Raw genomic sequence first — 24,308 nt, 5'->3', positions numbered from 1 at the left:
CACACACACACGGTCACAGCACACACTCACACACACACACACACACACACATGCGCACACACACACTCACACACACACACAGGCACAGAAAGGCACGGCAAAGCAGCGGATGCTGACTCAGAGCAGTTGTGTGTGGAGGGGGTGGTATCGGCTGGTATTTTCACTGCACTCATCATTAACATTAACTCACTCTCTAGCATCCACCCTCTCTCAGACCTGCTGGACTGCAGCATTTGCATGACGCTGTCACTCTAGCCCTTGTGGGTCAGATGTTAGAAGAAAAAAAGAAAAAAACAAAAAAAACACCTCAAGGCTCTCATAAGGAATGCCTTCATTTCTTCCAAAGGGTCCCTCTTCTTATTTTTCCACCTTTCTACTTCCTCTGTTGCTGTGTCTCAGTTGTTTGACATCTTTCCGGAAGAAAATGTCTTGAGCTGCAATAAGCCAGTAGTCAGTCGGTCCTCCCCTCACCTCACACTCCTATTCCCACCCCCTTTTTTTCCTAATCAATAAGACAGATCTCCAAATGCAGTTGTGAAAACAGGCTCTGACACACAGACTTTCATCCTCGATCCTCTGCCTCAGGAATAGCAGGCAACCCAGGCTCACACGTGATGTAGAGAGAAATAATGCCAGTAATTCTTGAACAGTCTTAGGAGTTTATTCTACGCCTTCTTCATTTTTTCCTCTGCTCGAATAAATACCAGTGGGAAGGACACACTAGCTCTCAAAAGCTACAAGGATCCACTTCTTCAGAAAATAATGAACATTAAAAGACTAATATTAATCTTCTTCAAAATTAATGCTATCTTCCTCCCCCCTTCATTGTACTCTTTATAAGTAGGAATTGTCTCATAGCCAAAACCCTGCCAGGGTCTGAATCACCATTCACTGTGCTGAAATCGTGAGTTTCTGGGCTTCAATTGGCATTTAACTGGACTAAGCAATTTTTTCCCTCTTTTTCTTTTATTTTAGACTTCTTAGTTAGAATAAAATAAACAAATAGAAGCTGCCTGTATCAAAGGGAGCACTGCAAGAGAACAATGGCAATACACCCGCACCACCACACTGAGTACTGAAAATGCATGTTTGAGCCCCACTTGTGTATTTTTCTGTACGATATTTGCTCCGTTTTGGTAGAGAAGTCTGAACACATACATACATACCAAATACACACACACAAACAGAAACTGAAGACACGTATAGAAAATATACAAGACAATACAAAGCACAAAGGCTGATAACTGAAACACAGGCACAAGTTGTCTGACAGGCTATGAAAATCCACAGACCTTAATCATTGTGTGCATTTTTACCTTGTTCCTTTGTTCTTAAGGCAAGGGACTTTAATGGCTTACGGTGTTGACAGTCTTTCGGCTTTTCCCTTTTTTACGCCAACAGTATTTGGGAATTACTTTTCCAGACAATACCACACCACTGTGATTCGCGGTATAGAAATTATTTAACAGAGGAGGGGGACAGGTGATACGCAATTCACCAGCCAATTCTCTGAGCTGCCTGGTGCTGTGGAAGCCCTCGGCGTAGCCAGGCGGGCAGGTCCCAGGATGCAGCGCTGCAGTCCCAGCTCAGGTAGCCCTTTTGGCAACCTTACGGCAGCAGCAGCCAACGGGAAGGGCATCCTCTCGCAGGGAAGGTCCAAAAAGAAAATACCACACAGCCCCAGAGTAAAGGAAGGAAGCCAAAACGCCAGGTACACGCCCTAAGCCCAGCTAGTGCGCGCTTGGGACCAGTTGTGGCAATGGTGATTGATTTCTTAGGAAAAGGATGGAGGAAAGTAGACAATTAGGAAACAGTTAAGTTTGTAATCTCAGAGAAAGGGAGAGACGGAGACAGACACACACCCACATACAGAGAGCGAGCGAAGAACGCCAAGCATGAGACAACAAAAACAAGACCAAAATCAGATTTGGGAAACTGAAAAAATACAGGATTACAGCATTCAGCTTAGCAGTTACTGAGGTATATGAAAAAAAAAAAAATTACCACATGCACAGCATGGCTTAAAATACTTATTGCCATCAACAGTCTGTGACGGATGCCGGCTTCTTACTGCTATACGTACATTAGATTGGTCATCGCCTCTTAATCTCCTTTTGCTCAGACCCATCCATTTTTTGCTGCTCCAGCATCTGTGCCCTTTATGCTTTTTTTCTGTATAGTTACCCACAATACCCTGGATAAATTAATGTCATGACCTCACTATGGCTATCAGAAAGAAAAAAAAAGTCTACTATTTTAATAATTGAACGTGCACGTACAGCAAACTGCCTACTGATAGCCCAGCTTTGTGGACTGCCTCCAAAAGCAGCCTTTGCTAGCTCTGCGAATCAGAGACAACAGATGCAAATACTGGCCACAGAGCCCCGGCTCTCTGCCTTGCCTTTTTTTTTTTTAAAACCCACCCTTTTCAGTCTGTGCCACTTCATTTTCCCTGTGCCTCTTCCCTCAATGGTTAAAAACATTAGCCTGATGAAATTAGAGGCTTCTGAATAAAAGGATGAAGATGAGTGAAAATTATAAATGGTTGCAGATTCTGGAAATTTATATCCAGACGGTGAGTAGGGAAGAGTACCCAGGTTCAAGTGCTGAGCCTTACTCGGGAGCACCTCTGGGGCCAATGGGACTGCAGACTAGATTAAATCAATAGTCGTCTGAAACGAGATGTCGTAATCAATCAGCTCAATTACCACTGTCATAGATCTGGGCTTAAGGTCTTTCCTGATTCCACTCTTCTAATCATTAACCCTTATACATCCTCATAATAGGAACTCACGCTAGCTCTGCTGCCCTACCTTCAGACCAACAAAGTTTAGCTTAGCATTTTCTCTTCTTTTTTCCTTTCCCTATTTAAATAACATCAGAGTGGGTCAGCAAGAAATGTTTTAAATGTGAATATGGCAAGATTAGATGCACTCCTTTAAGTGTACCTATTATATATGTGCTGCTGTGCACTTATATATTATTATTATGCCTCCGGGAGTGGCTGGGTGGATCAAAGACTGCTGTTTAATTAACATTCAACTCAGCTGTTTCCTTGGAGATTAAAAATAGAAGACTAGTTGAATTAAACTGAAGCTGTTCACTCCTTTCACTAATCCAATATTACAGAACCCTCCTCCCCACAACCTAGTTAGAAACAACTCATTTCTGGTTAATCAGCCACCAGGAAAATCCATTTTCAGTTTGAAGGTAAGTGTGAAAAAGTTGGAAAGACAGCTTTGTGTGCATGTCTGAATTTCACAGAATTGCCCATCATTTACATTTTGCATCCACAGTACAGTAAATCCTCATGCAATGCAAGGAGAAAAGAACCATCAGGCTTGACTATGAGCAGAACCACTTTAAATTCTTGCCTGTAATTATTATTTACTGTATGAAGATTAAATATCAACCATTAAACTCTTTTTTTTTTTTTTAATTCCTGTGCAGGAAAAGATCTAAGAGCTTTTCATTAAAATGCCACAGCAGTTCTCACATATCTGTCTCTGATTTTGTTAGGAGGAAAGAAAGAATACAGGAAGCAGGTATCCAGAATTCAGGTCTCTTAAGTCTGATTTCTTCTCTTAGACTTAAATAATAGTCAAGTAAGAAAACCCTGGTACATTTACACTTACATCACTGCCTGCACACACTGCCTCTGCTTCCAAGCAGAACCACACCTTTTTTAACCATAGATCTGCTTCTCATCTGGACAGACAGCATGCACAGCCCCACTCCAGGCAGCACTGAGAATACCAAATAGCAGAATTAGCTGTGGTAATGGTATTTTGGGGGGGGAATTTGTGCTCCTGGAGATGCCAGCAGTGGGTCTGGGACAGGGGCAGCAAACACAGATCTCACAGCAAAGGCTGAGGTCGGGGGTCTGTCTGGGCAGGGCTCCATGCTGTCCAAACCAGGTTATAATTGGAGATCCACTGCTGGATTTAATGACCCGCTGTTTTCATTAGGAGAAATATAAAAAATTGGTCTCGAAAATGATTCAGCTGCTAGCATAGGTGCTTTTTAACAGGCTTATACCTCAGCCAGGAACAGCTTGGTTGCAGTCACTGACCCCTCACAGATGGAAAAAAAATGACCTCAGCTTTGCCTCTTTTCTGGGAAAGATGTAGCTGGCAGGGGGATGAGAAACAAAAAGAACCTTAATTTTGTCCTTTAGTCATGCTAAATGAATGCACTGCACCAGACACCACCTTAAACTGGCTGAAGGGCACTGCTCAGTTTTGCAGGCAGCAGCTCAGACTGTGAGCATCATCCACAAGGGGACAGCATCCACATCCACACTGGAAAGATGCAGTTTGTGTCTGTGAGGAACAGAAAGGGGAGCAGCCATTGCTGAAAGCCCCAAAAATAATAATAATAAAAAATTTTAAAAAAAGAGAGAGAGAAGAAAGAAGACATTTCCTGGATTATTACTTCTGGACGGAGAGGGAGGAGAGGTGAGACTGGACATGCATGTCAGATATGAGAACCTGCTCAAATACAGGATCAGCCTTTTGTTTCTTAAACAGCGAGAGTGAGGTGATTTGCAGTATTAATGCAAACTTTGTGTGACAGATAAGGACTCTGGAATAACAGATAGTAATGTTAGGGAATGTGGTAAGAAGAATTAGATACCATTGGAGCAAAATCAGAAGGTATCTAATGGGAAGAGAGGAATGCACTAATAGCAAATGTTATTCTGATTTTACAGTTCTCATCTTCAGATCCTCAGTGTGCTCAAACTGATTCATAACACACTCATCCCTTTTCCTTTTCTAGAAGTAAAAGTTTCTTCATCACAGTGCACATGGAAAGGATATTCATAAAAAAAGATTCTCTTAATGTAGCATTTAAATGACTTAAAAGAGTAACACTGTTAGAATGACTTGTGCCTAGTTGGAATGACCTACACCATAGCTCTGTGTGATTGTCTCTAACACCTTCTCACCTCACTGATGAACAGCAAGGGGATAAAGACTTCAGAAAAGTCCCACAGTTATTTAGCCCCAGATTTGCCATAAAAAAAATCTAACCTTCTATTTTCTTGTCTAGAAATGCTACGTCCAGAATTCTTCTTGTAATTTAGTAACTGCCTTTTTTAACTCAACTGTAATTCCCACCTGATCATAAAGTATTGAATATATATATAGCCTACACAATCTATTACAGAAAGGAAATCACAGAAATAAAATTACAGAGAAACAGCAATATCCTTCTCTTCCTACGCAAGCTCCGTCTTACTCAAGAAATGCTATTATGCCATCTCCTTGCTGACTTGTCAATTTACCTGCCCTTTATTAAAACACAGACATGGCAGCGGAAATTATTGCAGTTTGAATTACTTTTTATGTGAATTCTATTCAATAGACCTTGATTTTGCCAACACTTTCAATTAAAAAAAGTAGTTGTATGTGAAAACAAACCACTGTGATATGCATACTTTTTTGACCTATGTTTCCTTCAGCTGTGAGAGCAAGAAGTAATGAATGAATTGACTTTTCTATTTATGAATAATTTTTATACTTACTTCACTGAGTGCTTTGTGTTACTACTTAATATAGCATCGGCACAATGTGAGGAAAGGAAGGGCCCAGTACTAAAATGAAATTCCAACTGTTTAAAACCTGTTTTCCCCTAAACTGCCAGGTCTGCATTTGTAGTCTGTTCAACAAGAAAGATGTAATGTGCCAAGCACTATTGTAAAAATCCTGCTTTGTAAATTTTCCAGTATGACATTTTTACTGTTCTCTGACTTATAGATATACCTGCACACACAGACACACATAATTGATAAAAACACGATATTACATAGAACTATATCACCAAAATAGGCTGTCTATTCCCAGAAGTCACCCCTCCATGTTGGTTACACTATTGTTGCAATCGCCAGTGGGTCTGATCCTGAAATAGGGCAATACAAGTCCCTTTATTTGGGTGGATAATGTTTCTGAAATTACCTGAACAATTTCTCTGAGGACTGACTCTGAGGTGTGTATTTGCCACATAAAAGTCCGAGTTTGTAAAAGGAAATTAAAGGTATTTGGTACATGCTGCAAACACTATGAGAATGTACAAAATTCTGCTGTAGGACAAAACACTCCTGTTTTCTTAACAATGCAATCTGAAGATAAACATTTGTGAGAAACATTCAGACACAACATTTCTACAGTGTTGTTTTTAGAGGTTTCAAAAGCAGTCTGGAGAAAAGGAAAGCATTCTAAGAAGAAAATACAAAATAGGTTCAATGCCTGCAAAACCGGAATATTTTAAATTTTCTAGACAGTGAAGGTTAAAGCTATCCTGCATTCTCATAGTTCTCTCTCTCTCCTTTCAATCAATCTCATTGATTTTTTTTAAAGGTCAGAGGCTATACCTTCATTGATCAAAGAAACAGCCTGACACAGCGAAAGAGTCTGCCAATTCCAGACAGATCAATCACACCTTTGTCTGCTTTTGATACATTATGGTTATTTATTCTGCATCACCACGACTTTCTGTCGCATGGCTCCTAATGTAATAATGCTGCTCGGGGACAACAAAAAAAGAAAAGGGGGGAGGGGAAATATTCTATTTAAAATATTTTAAGCCTCTCTCTGGTATTTCTGAGGGTGGCTTATGATGGAACTTGGCCAACTTGTTTGATTTCATTTTTGCCTTGGAACTCCTGTTCTGGTATTTAGCTCTTCTTGGTCAGCTCTTTGTAGGATTTTAAAAAGGCAATCTTTTGAAAACAATTTGTGCAAACTCTTTTTTAAAAAAGTAATTGGATCTTGATAGAATAACAGTTGTGATCTAATCACAACCATAATTTTCCACATTTATGGACCATTTTAGAAATGTTTTAATAAATAGGATGTAACTGATACTTGGCTACAGCTACAGCTTTATGACTGCAAAAAGAAACTAATGTTCAGCCTAAAATAATTACTAGGAAATATTGCTGAATAAACAGATATAAGTGCTGAAAAGCTCCTGGCTTTGCAAACTATTATGCTGAAAGCCAGCTAAATCTTTAAAAAATTCACTATAAGCTCACTGTCTGCCATCACTGAAAGTTCTATGCTATTATTTTGCTCTCCATAGCTCCTGCAAGAAGCCTCCTGTTGGTCTAATATCAAAACTTTTGTTCACACTTGGTAGCATATCACTTCACTAGCATTACTAGCAAGAGTTTTACTGCTTAAGAAAAATCACTTGTGGGACTTGGGATATTGGTTATAAGTAAAAGCATTAAAATACACTTTAAAAAGTGAAAATGTATCCTAAGAGAAGCCAGTGGTAACATGTCCAGTGACTGCAATGGAACAGGAACTTCACTGGAAGATGTTAATCTCAACTCCTTCAGCCCAAGCTATCTGCTGTAGAAAAGGCAGTTTATGGGATTTCAAAGGACCCTGATTGTATAAAGATTTAAAAAACCTGACACATTTCTTATCAAAATAGGTAACAAAGCTGTGATGGGCTCTATGCAGCACTCAGTCCTATCAAGCAAAGTGGAAGAGTTCAGTAAAATTAAGCATGTAAATCTTTGCAGAATCAGGATATCAGATAATAGGACATAATCACCATAGTTAGAACATTAAAATAAGATAAGCAATAATCCAAACACTTGGCATTAGTTTCTGATTTCATTGTGCCTGCTCTGTAAATTATTGTGCTCCCAATTTACAATTACATCAGCACTATTATGTAGAGCAAAAGGTAAGTGGTATACAAAGCTGAAATATTAAACCCATTAAAAAGTTATGAGTTTGACAGAGCCCCTACATGTATTTGCATTCATGCCAAGAAGTGCATTTGAAAATCTTTAACGAAAGGAAACTGCCTTCCAGTGATAAACTGCAGTGCCTACAAGACATTGCTAAAATGCTACTGCCACTTTCAAAGGCCAAGAGACCTTAAGAATGGTTGCTGGCTGACAGCATTATACAAAAACATACAGTTTCTTCTGTAAAGAAATAAAGCTGAATGCACAACATTTCAAACAAGTTTTGAATAAGTCTATTTGTCCAGCTTACTTTGCAAAGGCTCTGAAGAAAACAGCACCATAAACACTTTCAGTCCCCACACAAGGGCTAAACAAAGAGTCCTCTTTCTAGCCATTTAATCCAGTAATTTATTTTTTCAACCATCACATAAATCGAAACACAGCTGTAACCAATGACTTGCAGATCCAGTTCCCTGCCAGCTGGATCCTGTTCTGCTGAAGCAGCAAGATTTTTACATTGTTCACTTCTGTACATCTGGAGAAATCATTTAGGTTCAAAGGTGACTAGAAAAGCTCTTTAAATAAACTCAACCAACAGTGAAGAGAGGCCTATGTATCTAAGAAAGCCCCACAGAGTTCTATTTTAAAAGTTTTTCCTTTAAATCAGTGCACAGAGCAGTTTGCTTCTTTAACTATTTTTGATTATGACATTTTAATTGAATTCTAACTCAAATATGCATTTTGATAACAAAGAGATATTTAGTATTTCCCATGAATTTTCAAACAATGTCAAAAGTGATCAGAGTCAACAGTGTGTGTATTTATCACATCAAAAGAATGACCAAACAAATAGCAGTGTAGTGAAAAAAAATATACCTCAATTAATGCACCTTTGTTGCTGTCTGAAATGCACCTCAACTTTAAATTAAAAAGAAAACAAACTACAAGAAAGCATATACTGTACTTGGATATGCTGAACCTGAAATCTCTTAGAAGTTAGTCATCAAAATAGCCTTACTTCAAAAACTCTGCCTCATCCCATACTGCAGGAGTCTGCAGGTTAAATAACAGAAATGTCCCTGACATTTTACACTGCACACAGAAATTGGTTACAATGCAGCATTTCTTCCACAAAAGCAATTGCAAAGCAAACCAGCTGAATCTTTCAGAGGAAAAAAACAATGAATATTAAAGGCTCTGTATCTTTGGTTACTTTTCAGGCAAAACAACAGACTCAAACACATTAACAATGGAAGGGGTTTGTGCCTAGCCCAGGCCCCACTATCAACAATATTTATAACACTGAAAGTTTTGATGATAAGTCTTATTTACAAATTCCTAAGCACATGCTCTCAATTACAAATTCAACTAAAATTTTTCTCTGTCTTTGTGTTTCTGTTGAAAGCAGGTGAGCTAGACACATCCAGAACATGCCCCAGTTGCTCAGGTAAAGATGTAGCTCCTGTCCTGCACATCATTAAAAGGCATTTCAAAATTCAGTTACACTTCACTACTGTAATTGCTTCTTTTCCTCTTTTAGTACTTACTGTAATAGCTGCTTTGAAACAATGCTGATAAAAGTATCCTTTCTGCTTGCCTCTCTGGCCACATCTCTGCACTTCTTCGTCTCATTGCCAGTTATCTCTCCCCACAGATTAACTAGGAGCTACCTCACCTTCAGCTCTTGCTTCTCCTTGTCAACTCTTGCCTGCACTCATAATTATAGGAATGCTATCTGTGCTCTGTTGTGAAAATAGGAGCATTAAAAAAAATAAAGAAGGAAAATATAATGTCTTTAAAAGCCAGATAAACCAGATAAATCACCTGCAGAAATTAACATGCACAACTCATAACCAGGTAATTACCACATCACTCCAGGGCAAACTTCAGAGTATTTAGACATGCATTTCTGTCCACTAACATGTATAGATTCACATAAACATGCTAAAATTAAAAGTATCTAGTTTTCAGTTAATTACCATGTTTCTGGAAAGCTTTCTCACTTCAGTTTCTAATGTGAATTTACTTGTAACTGTGGCTGAGATTTTGCTCGATAACCAAGGTAAGTGTCACAAAAGGAAGAGAACTTTGTCAGAACAGAAGCCATCAGTGCCCAGTGAGTGAGGCTCTGCAGGGCTTGCCATGATCAACTTTGCCAAAATCATCATACCCATTCAACAGCATAAACTTCATTTGCCACCCATTTCTTTTGTTTCACCACCAGCAACCCTCTGTAGTTCAGATTCTGTCTTGCCAAAACTATTTTACTCAATAGGTAAATGGAAATTAAATTTCTATCAGGATTTATTATTCAGTTCAGACATCATCTATTGTCCATGAAGTGACATTGCCTGTTTTCTGCCTGCCTGCCTGCCTTGGGTTTCAGGTAAGTTGGGTTGGGGTAACTTTAAGTCACAATCTGAAATACACCCTTGGAAGGCCTGTGACAGACTAGGAAAAGTAAAGTAGCCTGGAGGGAGGTCTTACCTACTTAAAAGACCTCTCTTAACTCTCTCCCATTGCAGTTGGCAGTACAGAAGGTATTCTGATTTATCTAGAATATAACTCCCATGGCAGATCCTGAGGAGGCTTCAATATATATCTGGTTTAAAACCTAAGCTCTGCTGAAAGAATCTCCCAAGTGGAAATCCAACTCACCAAACTAGGAAGACCAAATCAGAGATTCTGAGATCCCAAAGGCCAATTTCAGAATGTGGTAAACCAGATATTCCAACTATCTACATTTTTGTTTGGCAAATATTACGGGCACTTCTACCTAAGAGTTTGAATAGTTATGCTTCTCTTGTATAAGGCATTTACTTATGCCAATTTAAATTGTGGAGAATTCTTTATGTAACCTGTACCACTGAGTACTTGCAGCAGGGATGAGCAGCTCACAAAGCCTGGAGTGCCAGACTTCACATCCATCTCCTGTCTTAAAGACAGAGCTTGTCAATAGGGACTGAATCGGGGGACAGAACCTTCTGCCATTTAAAGATGAGTGATGTTGACAATCATTTTTTTGGCAGACTCCTGCTCCCATGCAAGGCAGCAATTCCCATTTGCCAGATCCCAGTGAGTGTGCAGACCAAGACCTGCAGCATAAATCAGGACATCTGCCTGATGTGATGGTCCTTTCTTCTTTCCCTCCTGAGCTGGGTCATTTGTTCCTCCACCTTGTTTGTGCTGACACTTGCCTTTCACAGCTGCATCCTAAGGCAGATTAGGGAACTGTCCCAAACAGCTAATCAGAAGAAATACAAGACTAGTTTGCAGCAGGATCAATCCTTCATCTGGCTCATTTAGCAGTCATGTAAACTAAGTGCCAGCACAAAAAGCCAAGGAGAAATGAATGCCACTAGCAAGAGGATGGAGTTATTCTTTCAGTGGCAACCAGAACCCAGGCAGAATATACATGGCCTTGCACCTAGTTGGAACCAGGAGCTGTATGAACCTGGGCTTCTCCAAGTCAGCTCCTTAGGACACTAAAGGTCCCCATATTCTGACTATGAAGTAACGCTGCTATCCTCCCTGGCATCTCTGCTGAGCTCTGCAGCACAAAAGTAAAATACTTTCTGCTGCAAAGGTATGAGACTGTTTTACAGCCAGAGAGAAATTAGAAGCTACAGCCAGGGGATAAAAGACTAGACACTCCAGGAAGTATCATGTAGAAGGGCTGTTCAGGGTGGTCAGAATAGTAAATGAGATATTAGCAACAGTCAAGCAATACATCAAGGCTGTAAATAACTGTGAAATCAAGTATTAACAGTAATCATACAACAGAGAGGCGGTGCTCAGAGATTCCAGTACACTTGAAATGCAAATTACAGTAGAGCTAAGGGTAGTTGTGACAACAGACTTAAGGCAAAAAAATTAGATCTCTAATTTTCAGACACTATGAAGAAATGTATTTGAACTTTGCCAAAACAGGCTGAAATGTACCATATACATATAATTACTTGTACAGTCTTCTCTTGCATGTATCTCATTCCACTTACCCTATTTATAATAGTGTTCTCAGTCAATTATTTACAAAGATAAAATGGACAGGCTTAGGGTTTTCATAAAGTCCATTATAGCCATAAAGCATACAGAGAGAATCAATAAATTGTATGTTATCTCCACATAGCATTCAGCATTTTCCTGTCTTTTATTTTAGTGGGGGTTGGAGAGGGGAAGGGATAAATAACGTGCCTATTACTGATGTAGTCAGTTCACTTTTCACTGGATTGTGATGCACACACCACAAGGCAAACATATGCCTTTTCCTTCACAAATAAAGTGCCATCAGTCACCACACCCGTGTTTGTAAATCTTTTCCGAGATGCTGTGTTCTCACACGTGCAATTTGAGAGCAACAACATAAGATGAAACATATCATTGTGAAACATATCACATCCAGGACTTATGAAAAAGAGGGAGGGGAAAAAAAAAAAGAAGAGGTGGAATGGCAGGATCCACAGCTAGGTTTACGTTGTGCCCTGAATTCCTAAGCAGAACATCTCAGCACAAGGATTGAGCATTTCAGCCCCCAAAGGGCCATGCCTCTCCAGGGATCAGAGCATTTGCAAGTGCATGGGGATTCCATGTGACGCAAGCGTGTGACAGACTCTGCCTGGGAGCCCACCAGCTGGCTGGAAGAGACCAGCAAAATGTGCTACCAGGCAGCTTAAAGAATTATTGTGCAGACAGAAAATAAACTTCCCATGTCCATGCTCATTTACCTTTAAAACAGCCCCCAAACCATAACTACTTTTGTAATAAAGTAAATTTGACCCATAATGTTGGCTGGAAGCACTTTGTTTGCATATCCTCAAAAGAATATGTTCTTGAGCATAATCCTAGGGAGGTGTAGGCATCAGAGAATACAGATATCTTTTCTATCTTTTCTTAATTTTTGATTATTAGGTTGCAATGGCAGCTTGAAAGGCACAGTTTCCCTTATGAAATCCATCTGTACAGTCTTGCCTTCCCAGGATCCAAAACTGCAATTTGTGACAGCAACACAAAGACATTGAGCAAATCCTCCTTAACACACCAGTTTTCTCCACAAAAGCTGTGCTGCACTTTGAAAACACATGCTTCCAAGCTAGCAGAAGATATGCCTGTAGGAAAACCAGCAATAGGAGGAATGTAACTCTCAATCCCTCATGTAACATAAAAATGGCCATAATGGGTTAAATCCAAGAGCCTTCTCGCTCAGCATCCTGTCTCCAACACTGAATATAAATAGATGCCAAAGGTCTTCCTTTGAATCAGACAAGCACAGATGATCCTTCTAACAAAAGACTGTGAGGTGACTAGAAGGAAAAGGAACAGGTTTGTATATTATTAAGAGAGACTCCAAGTGAGAAAAATGAAATATCACAGAATTTTGCAGTCACATTTTTTTCAGGAACTGAAGGGTGGCAGAGGACAGGGAGGGGGTTAACGTACTGTTCTCCAAAACCCACTAAAACTTTCCTGTTCCCAGCTCCTCTCTGTTTTCCGTGGATACCATTACAGGGATTTCAAAGCCTCTTTGCAATTCTTTCATAAAGGTCAAATTCCACACTCTGTTCAACATGAGCAGTGGTAACTGCACTGCCTTTGAACATCAGCTCTCTGGTGCAAGGAATCTCTTGTTACCAAAACGGGAACTGCTTCATACAGTCAGAGCCTGGAGTCTGCTGTGTGCAGCTACCCAGATGAAAAAGAAGCAAAGCCAACAAAACCCAACAACAACAGCTAACCAAGAGAAATTATTTTTAATAATTTGGGGTTTTTTTCTCTCTATCCAGGGATCCCTCGGAATCTATCCTGGGAGCTTTGCAAAGAAAGAAAAGTTATAAACAAACTCCTAATGACAGGATTGCATATTTCAACTACATCTGGAAAGTTCAGAAAGCCACTTTGAAGATACTGTCTCTAGATGAGTCTGATAAACATAGTTAAAAGCTCTTGTGCCCTACATGTCATCAAATACACAACTGACAAGTTTAAAGAGAGCTACACCACTAATAAAATGTACAGGATGTTGAGTAAATATATGTTATATTTCTGAGGCATAGAAGTTCTTCATAAGGCCTTGAGCCAACAATTGAGAGCCTTATAGTCTGAGTTCTTATATATCTCCTTTATTAGACAGAAACATTATACCTCTGGACAGGGTACAGACACCATAAGCATAGTTATTTGAAAAATTAATTGCCAAAATTTTCTGTGTATTTTAGTTAGGTAACAGCAGCCTTCATGGGCTGAAAACAAAAACCTGTAATCAAGCCAAATATCTAAGTCTCCACATTTATGAAGTGGTTCAGTGCAATGCAGAAGTGGCAGGCTGCTTTCCTAAATCCACCTGCAAGTGAAGTGCCATGTGATTTTTTTTTTTTTTCAGAGGAAAGTGGCCCTCTTAAGCCTTGATGATATCAGAGTTCTTCAAAAGCAAGATGAAGCACAGTGGTTTTTCAGCCTGCCTTTACACTTGCTTCTTTCTTAGAATTCAGCAAGTAAGTCAACAGGCATTTTCATTGTTCAGTGAGGAGCATCAGGAAGCATGAGGCAAACAGTACATGAGGACAGGTTTATAACTTCTACCTCTCCATCAATTCTTACAGATTTCAGTTGTTTGAAATTTTCTTCTTCACTCCTGTCACTACATTAGGTAGTGAACTCATAGCAGCAGCTTTTAATTTTAAATACCAGGCATTCACACCTCAAGAAATGTGCAGCAAATTACACTACATCAGCACACAGTTTCCCTTTGTTCACAGGGAAAACTGCTTCTAAAACTGTCTTAGGAGTCATACTCTTGGATTCCCAGATTTTTTGGGCAAAGATGCACCAAAAATATTATTTTTAAATCTAATTTATTAATATTTTTCTATCATTTTTGGGAAAAGAAAAATAAATTATATTGCATTCCTTTGAAACCCAACATCCATTTGAAGGAAAAACCCAACCCAAATTAAACAGTATCAAATGACACTCCCCATTCATTCATTTGGATTCTTGGTACAATTATTAGTGCTCATGATTGGGAACCCTGGACTCCTCTCACTCTTAAGCTCCTCTGGATTTTATTCTGTTCTTGAGAGACAAAATTTATTTGAATCATTGTCTAATATGAGAATAGGAATTTTCTTTTGATTTGTAAGGGTTTCAAATGTGATGTTGTTAAGTGTGGGAGTGAAATCTACAGAATCAATGTAACATTTCAGCTTATTACTCAAAGGTTAAAATAAACTTGAGGGAACAATAACATTTCTTTCACAGATCACCTTTTCACTTCAAAATAAATCAAGTAAAGGTATTTCAAGCAAAGAGATCTCAATTAAAGGGTTTTTCCACATAAACTCAGTCAAGTAATTCATTAAGGTCATCTGAGTCCTCTGCTTCAGGACTACAGCCAGAATTTACCCAAATTGGCATGAACAACAAGCTTGCACTACACATTTTCCTACAGGAATTTTCTCCACTGATGTAACCTATATGCAAACAAAGTGTAGGAAACTATTTTCTCATTTACCATTGTTACCAGGGTACAGCCAAAATTAGCCTAAAATGAAATGTACCAGTCAAATTAATTTTTATTAGCTCCTCCCACTCTTGCCATCTTGTTATCAGAAACACTTTGATAATGTGGAGGGATTTCAGAAAAAAAAAGAACAAAAAACTTTAAAAAAAAAAGGTTTTGATTAGGTCAACATAGTCTGGAGAAGAACTGTCAAGAAAGATGCTTTATTTTAAGTAAATGTTTTAGGCATTTGCACAACAGTCTACAAGTATTTTTTGGACAATATCTCCACAGAAAAAGTGGAGTTTTTCCATAAAGATCCTGGGCAGAAGTGAGACAGAAATAAGAATTTCCAATTGTGTAAGAAGGAATTCTTTTTCATAATGAAACACTACTTCAAGATAATGGCTATCATGTACAAAACTAGCTTAAACCAAACACGAGCAGGGACTAATCCTTCACTGGATCCAGAAAGCAACATGGATCACTTTTAGCTTTAGTTCTTAAGGACTTTCATACAAAAATAAGGAAGTCAAAGTGTGATATCAGTGGTGAGAATCAATAGAGAGGAGGCACCTCAGAGCATGGCAGGAGTTCAAGGTTTTGTCTGCCTTGATAGGGACTGAAAGATCACAACAGCAACATCCCAGTGGGAATTCTGCAACCTGCCCTTCCAGAGAATTGAGGTTTCTATGAGAATATGAAAATATTGTAAACTGTAGAAGAGAGCAGGAAGTTATTACAGATTAGGAGGACTATTCAATGACAAAAAAATGATGAAACCTCTTGATGTTGAAAAATATTTAGTAATTTAGAGGAATTTTCAAGTATGTAAAAGAACATAGACCAAATAATGAATAGAGTGATGCACGGATTTGCCTCAGAGTTAAGGGTAACTGTGAAAAGACTTCAATTAATTTCTTTGACCTGGGGTTTTACTGAGATTCTTTGCTGCAATTTTAACATGGAACAACCTGGCAAAATATGAGACAGCTTTGTAACCATAGGTAAAATACGGACCTTTTCTTTATGCTGAACAGTAGATATATATCAGCATGCTCAACTCATACTCAGTTCAAACCAATTTAGTAAAAGAGGATAGAATCATAGCATCAGAGAATCATTTAGGTTGTAAAAGGCCTTTAAGATCACCAGGTCCCACTCTTAACCCAGCACTGCCAAGGCCACCACCAAACCATGTCCCTCAGTGTCACATTTCCATGTCGTGTAAATACCCCCAGGAATAGGGACTCAACCACTTCCCTGGACAGCATCTGACCTCCTGCCTCTGCCCCTGTGAAATCTTTGGCACCACAAGTTCCATCAGGGAATGAATCATGGCCACCTTAATGAGCACCTTTTAATGGATTTCTGCAAGTCCTCTTTTTTCCAAATATTTTTAAAAGCACTGTTGTTTAACAGCTCCACAACGAACTTTTCTCCTTGAAATCTATTTTAATCAGTTCTGTACATAAAACTAAAAAAAAAGAGGATGCTCATTTTACTCTTTCCTTCCTCTCCTCCCACGTGTTCTGCTTGGAGGTACACTGTGTAAAGATCCCTGCTGTGGGTGTGTGACTGTCCATGGGAACACTGGCACGGTTCTGGTACAACTGTGCAGTTAATTTTTTACAGCATATGAGATTTGCTATTACACTCACCTTTGGACTGGAGAGAGACACATGGAGCCCAGTAAATGCAGGGGATGCAGTCAGGTTAATTACAGGGATAACTCTGCAAACCTTAGCTGTGCTAAGTAATAACTAAAATGTAAGCAGGGAACAAGGACTGTCCTGAGAAATCCCTCAGCTCTTTACACAATGGCAAAGATGGTAAATCTTGCCCCACAGAGGGAATAGTGAGACAAAAGGGCTCAATTAAGACCTTCACTGACACTTTTCCACTATGCATTTCTGAGAAAGAAGAAGAGTCTCTATGGGATGCTCAGCACCCTGTAATGGCTGCTACTAGAAGCACTTTCATCCCAGTTTGACTTTACACATCTAAATTCCTTTCCCAAATGTAAGCACCTACAAGTTTTGAACCTTCTTGCATAGACTAGCATTTAGTTACTTATTTAATAAAAAAAAAATCTGTTATACCTGCATAGATAAAATTTGTGTTCTCTCACTTTTTCCAAATCTTCACTCATTCTACTTTAGAAAGAGGCACAACATATTTATTTAAAAATAGGTTCATTTCTTCCTCTTGTTGCTTATTTCTTGTCTATCACAGCAGTCATAATAAGAGAAGATGCTGCATTATAGACTATTGGCTGTACTAGATGTAGTTTATTGCACAGACAGGGTCATATTGCCATTAATTCTTGTTTTTTGGAGAAATTCTTTTTGTTTGGAGAAATTATAAGGGGAAGGGAAAGGCTGATAAAACTTTAACAGAGATCACAGGTTTTATTGAGTTGTCCACAATGACTTGATCTCTTTTTCTGGTATTTCTAAATTAATTTAGTACCCAAGACAGGTCATAAATAGTTCAAATTACTTCTTTCAATGCCTGGTAGCTTTCATACTGTTGAATTTTGTTTGACATCATGTCATCCACTGCTGTAGATCTCAGAGATCCCTTTTGAAGTTCCCCACACAGTGTGTTTTGGATCTGAGCAACCCAGCTAATTGTGACATTTGCAGGTGCTGCCATCTCATTGCCTAACTTTCTTTCCATTATTTCCATGGATTAAATAACAAACACCATAACATGAAGCAGTGGAGCAGCCCACTTAATCTTTCAGTCACAGTGGAGGACGACTATATATTTTTACTCTAGACTTTGTCATCCAGCCATTTTCACTCCATGATGAGGATTTTCCTCTCCCCCAGTGACTACTTAACTTCCTTAACAGCTGCTCCTGTGGAGAAAACTTTTGAAGTCCAAATATTATGTTGACTGATTAATTTTCCCCTTCTTTTCTAATAATTGGTTTAAAAAAGAAAAACATAAATAAGAGAGCTAATAGAATAGTAAGGAATTAATATATTTTCCAAAAAAATACCTATAACTATGATATTAGCATTTCAGCATCTTACTTTAAATAGAGTCCTCCTCAATTCCCAGTCTTTATTTCTTCTTATTGTGCAGAAATAAACTTCCCTAGATTAATCTGCAACAGCTTTCTGAAAACTTGTCACAGTATTATTCAATTCTTCAGTAGTGAAGAGTCATTACTCTTCATTTGTCGATAAACTAAAATGTGGCCACATATAAATAAGAAATCTTTGTAATCTTTATCACATTATTCCAAAAAGTACATTTCTTTAATGTAAGAAGGGAGAGGTATTGCCACTTTCACAGACCAGAGAGAATGACACCTTTTAATTACATTAGCATCCAAATATAACAAGCAAAGTCACTCAAATCAGAATAAAAATCCACACTCCTAGGCACTTTTTGACCTTAACCTTTCTGTATTTCTACTACTTTTATCATCTTGAACTGAGAATTTGACAGCTAAACTCTTTCCCACTCAAGTGTCAAACATTATTCCCAGAGCTCTGGGATTCTTAAAATTTGTATCTGAATATTGCAGTTTGAGATTACACAGGGTTTTTTACCACAGCCTTTAAAGAGTTTAGAGAACAATGCTCACATAAATACTTTAAACTTCTTATTCCTAAGGTGCAGAACGTACCGTTCACACCTTGTGGCAAGTGGAAGTAAAATGATTTAATCCAATTTCCAGCCTCCTTTATCCTGGGCTGCTCTACATCCCCTCACATAATTCAGTTGTCTCTTTGAGACTGCCTAGGAGTGAGCAGGAAATGCTCAGCTGCCCATGAGCTCCAGCCAGGATGGCTGGGATTTGTCCAGCAGTGCCTGGCACACTTGGAGTTCCTGCAGCCCCAGGGTTTGCCTGGAAAGCAGCCTAATGGCCATTTTCTTGTTTCCCTCCACAGCAGAGTTCTTCCCAGGCTGGACCTGGAGTTTTTAGGGCCATGTCTGGCAGGTCTAGGGGTCCTTTCCACAGAAAAAGGGCCAGGGCACAGAGGATACAGACAAGGTGATGTTAAATGCTGTGGGCAAGGGCACCTCTTCAGCTTCCTTAATGCAAAGTCAATGCTGCAGATTATTTAAAGAGAAAAGTTTGGACTTCCCATCACTGTTCCCCCTCTCCTTGTTCATTTGCCATATTCCTCTCCTCTTAGACAATGAAGATCAACAAAGGCAATTTTCATTTTATTTGTACAGCTACTTTTACTTTCAGGATCCACTGAGTTTCAGCACTTGAATTTTGATTGGTGTTGTTTATTTTAAACACCTTCATTACTGCAGTCTTTATATGTGCATATATTATGTAGCTTTTAATATTTATGACAACAAAATAGTCTTATTAAATGTGTGCTATTATTAAATACAAGAGATGCATTAATTCCAAGAAGAACTGTGGGGCAAGCTGTGTAATTACTACATTATAAAACACAATGTGAAAACATCACACTGATAGAGAAAACACATTCCAATGTGATACATTGACTTCAAACTGTGAGATGGTGCTGTTTAACTCAGAACACAGGCACCAGGCCTTTAATGTGCTGCCCAGAAAGGACTTTGATAAATATGTGTTTTGGCCTAGTCATCATTTTGGCAAACCAGAGGGCTCATCCCTTGATCTCAATGCTGACAATGACATCTAGCATAAACTTGGACAAACTATTAAACTGTCCTGAGCTCCTGCTTTTCACTGTGGGTATCATGTCACAAAAGGATGTCACATTCCTTGGTGCATCCTGTTTGTTAGAAGCTGTCTGTGGAAAATGATGAAATAGAGGTATATGAATGGAGAAAGACACAAGAACCTTTGCTTTCAAAGCAAATCTGAATGTTTTCCTGAGTACAAACGTCCTTGAACACTTCAGTGAGGTTATCATGGAAGAGGAGGGACTTCTGTAAGATTTGTATTAGCCTATTTTTCTAAATATTCCCTTACACTTGATGAATGTAATTGCAATATCTTATTCATGGATAAGAATAAGTGCATCACTTAATGGTGCATCATATTTATTCTACTGAAAAATGTGAATACAAAGAATTTCTCAAAATGCTGTGGCTTGTAGCCCTGGCAGTAAATAGATTTACTTTTTTCCATATACTGATGTTAGTAATATTCTTAAGTGGATGCCATTGAACTGCTGTATATAAAGCTGGCTTACCTTTAGAGAATTTTGTTTGACATCATGTCATGAGATTTTATCCCACAAAATATATAGATTGGTGAAAAGGCAATGGTTCAGACAACTAGTTGGCAAACATTATCTGCTGAATAATTATGAAGATTATTTATATTATGGTTTCCATTTTATATTTTTTCCCTTTTCCTTCATGTTCTTCTGTTGAATTACTTTGAATTGGTTTTGTGCAGTTTCACATGAGGACTAATATTTACACTTCTTGGACTATGTTATTCCAAAGATGCTAAGACACATAAGTACAAGGACTTTTAGGATTACTGAGTCGAGTATCATGGGATAATTTTCTTTGTCTAATAGATGATCATTAATGATTCATTTCTTTTTTCCCCTTGACTACTACTACTGCTAGCAACAAGGCCCATTTCTCTTGCCAGCTTGTTGGGGTTTTTTTAGTAAATACTTTTTTTTTCCATTTACTTTTTATTTAAATTGAACAATTATTTTTTCTCTCAAAGAACCTGAAATTGTTGAGACTTCATTTGTACACTTTCTATACTTTAATTTTTTTTCCTCAATAATGCTCAATAACTAAGTATTTAGTCTTCACTTAACTATTTCCATAAAGCACAGAACTATTGCCTGTCTGCATGCAACTGTTTCTTGATATCTGGGGAAACTCCTACCTCCAGGTTTATAGAAAACTTTTAGAGGTAAAGAAGAGAAAAGGATTCACCACATTCTCTCAATCATTTATCATTTACCTTGTTCTTATTTAACAATGAACGAAGAAAATTTATATGAACAAAATAATGAACTGGTGAAACTATATTCATGAAAGTTTCATCCTGGAACAAACACAGGTTTTAAATAATTTTAAATTAATAAGGAACATGAAGATTCTAAAATTTAGCATAAATTACTTGAATTAGCATCCTTGTAACCTCTTAGATTCCATTCCACCATTTTTTAAAAAAACTTTTTAGATTCTTTAACAAATTTTCAAGATCAAGGTGGTGGAAGATTAACAAGAACTCCAAACCAAACCAACAAAAACCCCCAAACAATAAAAAAACCCAAACAAAAGCCCCCACATCTATATGTCAGGAAATGTTCTCACTCCCTTACATCCCACAGAGTTAGAATTCAATGTGCATGCTCTCATTAATGAACACTCCTAAGTATTTGTAAAATATATTTATACACATTTGCTTCAATCCACAGATTTAAAGTTTAAAGCAGCTTTAAAGCTTATGAAGTCCTCTGTAGCTCTGAAGCCATACAGAAATGTTTAGAACAAGTATTTTCAAATGTTATTGCACTTACGATAGTTACATTGTCAGTATTTCCAATACTATGTTATGGACCTCAAGGATAAAGGTGACTGGGACTGAATTTATTTGAATATTTTAAAATCAGCAGGGATTTTATTAATTTCTCCTTATAGAGAGGTTTTCTGTTTTTTAGGGTATTTTAAGGTATTTTTGAAGATCTGCTCACATTCAAGAAGTTGTGAGCAAAAAATTATGTAAATGAAAGCCATGTACTTAATACATTTTGAGAATTTGACTTTCTCAGTATTTTATAATTTAATATATAGACTTTAATATATAGACTTACATTAGTAAACACTTTTCTTTCTGCAGAGATACTGTTTTCATGATCACTAGTTCTGAAATAAATCTTCACTCAAGACTTCACTCAGGGAGAAATTTACTACCAGGTCTTAAAAATGTAGCATCGCATATGGGGAGCTGTGCTGGAGATGCAGTATATAAAATGCACTGACAGAAAGCAACAGTAAATTGAGGCCTGACTGGTCTATTGCAGTTATGTCAAATGGAGAGAAGAGAAACAACTGATGATGATCAGACAAGTCAGCACAATCCTCTAATGCAACATTAAAAACATTGTAAAATTACTGTAATTCTCTCCAATGAGAAATTACTATCTGGTAAATTAGGATTGTCTTTTAGAAGACAATATTGGTTTGTTTTTTTTTTTTTTCTCTCACAAGAGTGCCTACGAATATGGTTCACTTCAATTTGTGTTATGCTACTATTTGTTTAAAACAAAAGCTCTGAGGATACCTTACATGAAGATTAATAATCATTTCATAACCTTGGCAAAAGCCTGTTTTATTGGTTAGCCATTTCACTTAGCAAGCCAATAACCTTGTAATGCAAAACTGAAATTTGAAAGTACCTAATAATATTAATCTCATATTATAAATATTCATATTCCCTCCTTTTATTGGACAGAGAAATTAGTGTTTATGTATAGAATAGAGAGATAAAAATTATCCTCAAAACAGGCTTGAATGTAAACTGCAAGCTCTTTTTGGATGCTGAATAAGCTGATCTTCATAGAAATAACTCACGTTAAGATCATGGGATCTCCCTATGTAGACCCTGCTGTTTTAACAGATTCCATATTCTGCAGATGTTTTCACAGAACTGAAAGATTGGAAGCAGCTAAATTTACGTCAAGGAGATGGAAACTTATGACTTGACCAGTTTAGTGCCATTTAGGGAATTAATGAAATATTCCATTAATTTGTGTCATGTGGAACTGCTATTACACTCTGAAAAGGACTAATAGACCACCATTCTGTGTCTGGAAGTGATCAGCAGTCAATAAACTTCATTCCCTCATAATTTTAAAGGGAAAGAAGTTCTGGAACCTCAACAACTTTTCAGTGCATGGTTTGAATCAGAAATATTGCTACTTCTAGCGCCACTGCACATGCTGTTCCTATTCACACAAATGTTTAACATTCTTGATTCTAACTAGGAATTTCCCTAAATTAAGTTTTGTGGTAACAGGCTGCAAATTAATTACAGTTCATATAGAAGCTGGAGTTATCTTATTCTTTTTGATTCAGGCTTTTGGGAGTTTTATATTTCTCATTTATGCAAATCAACCGAGCAGATGCCAAGGGACGGGCACACACAGGAGTTAATCCTCCCTTATGATGACACTGTGCAGTTATAATATGGCCATAATATAATCACATTTAGTCTTTGTTGTCTCAGACTAAACTGAACTAACCAGCACCATTGCTGTATTGCCTGCATTAGAGTTATGGCTGTGCCTTTGCTCTGGATTTTCAGTTTATCTTTAGCTTTATATTTTTGCTTTCCTAATTCTCAGTAGTGGGGGATAACAGTGAGATGGTTTCAATACGTTTGAAATGTCTAGCATCCTCAGATACTACTTTTCATAGTTACTGCCCTACACATTTATATATTATAATGGGGTTTTCTGCTTGTAAAATAAAAAGGAATTGACCAGGAAATACAAGAACTTATTCCCAGGAGGGAATATTCTGTTAATTGACAAATATGAATTTTGCCTGTAAATCTTTCCTTCTTTTAATATTTCACAGTTACCAAGATGCACCAGTGTCAATGAAGCACAACAATGTGAACCTACAACATCCTCATGTCCTTTCCCCATATCTTTCAAGTTCCTTTTTTTTCTTCTACTTTCCTGAACTCCTGTGCCTGCATTCCCAGAGCTCCTCTAAGTGCAAAAGAGCAGTGACTGCAGCTCCATCCCTTGTAGCCTCTCTCTTATTCCATGTGCAGCTTCAATCTCCTTCCTTCTCTTATATTCTCTTACACTTCTTATCACATAATAATTCATCCTCCCTATTCCTTCCTTCCTTCCTTCCATACAGATACACTCTGTGTCTCTTGCTGCTTTTTTTCATTTCTTGGTTCAAGTGCAAAAGTTTGGTTTTGGAAAAGGTAAAAAAATATCATTAATTAACCTCTTCCTAGCTCCTCTCTGTTTGAAGCATTCATTTCTAAAATTTATGAATACTAATTTATAAATATTAAAAAGAAAGACAGCTTGTCTTTATAAAATTACTGATAGATATTAAAATCATATAATCTCTTTGTAAGCCTTTCAATCTTTACTTTGAAAAACACCCGCAGCATGAAAATAAGTAGTAGAC

General features: G+C 37.9%; 1 long non-coding RNA gene across 1 annotated transcript in view; it reads right to left on the bottom strand.

Moving 5' to 3' along the window:
- The window catches only part of LOC132070226 (uncharacterized), a 98,548-nt gene that overhangs the window by 3,044 nt on the left and 71,196 nt on the right, over positions 1–24,308 (bottom strand). The window lies entirely within an intron of this gene.

Source organism: Ammospiza nelsoni, chromosome 2, assembly GCF_027579445.1.
Source record: "Ammospiza nelsoni isolate bAmmNel1 chromosome 2, bAmmNel1.pri, whole genome shotgun sequence".
Classification (NCBI taxonomy): domain Eukaryota; kingdom Metazoa; phylum Chordata; class Aves; order Passeriformes; family Passerellidae; genus Ammospiza; species Ammospiza nelsoni.
This window is presented reverse-complemented; position numbering and strand designations above follow the sequence as displayed.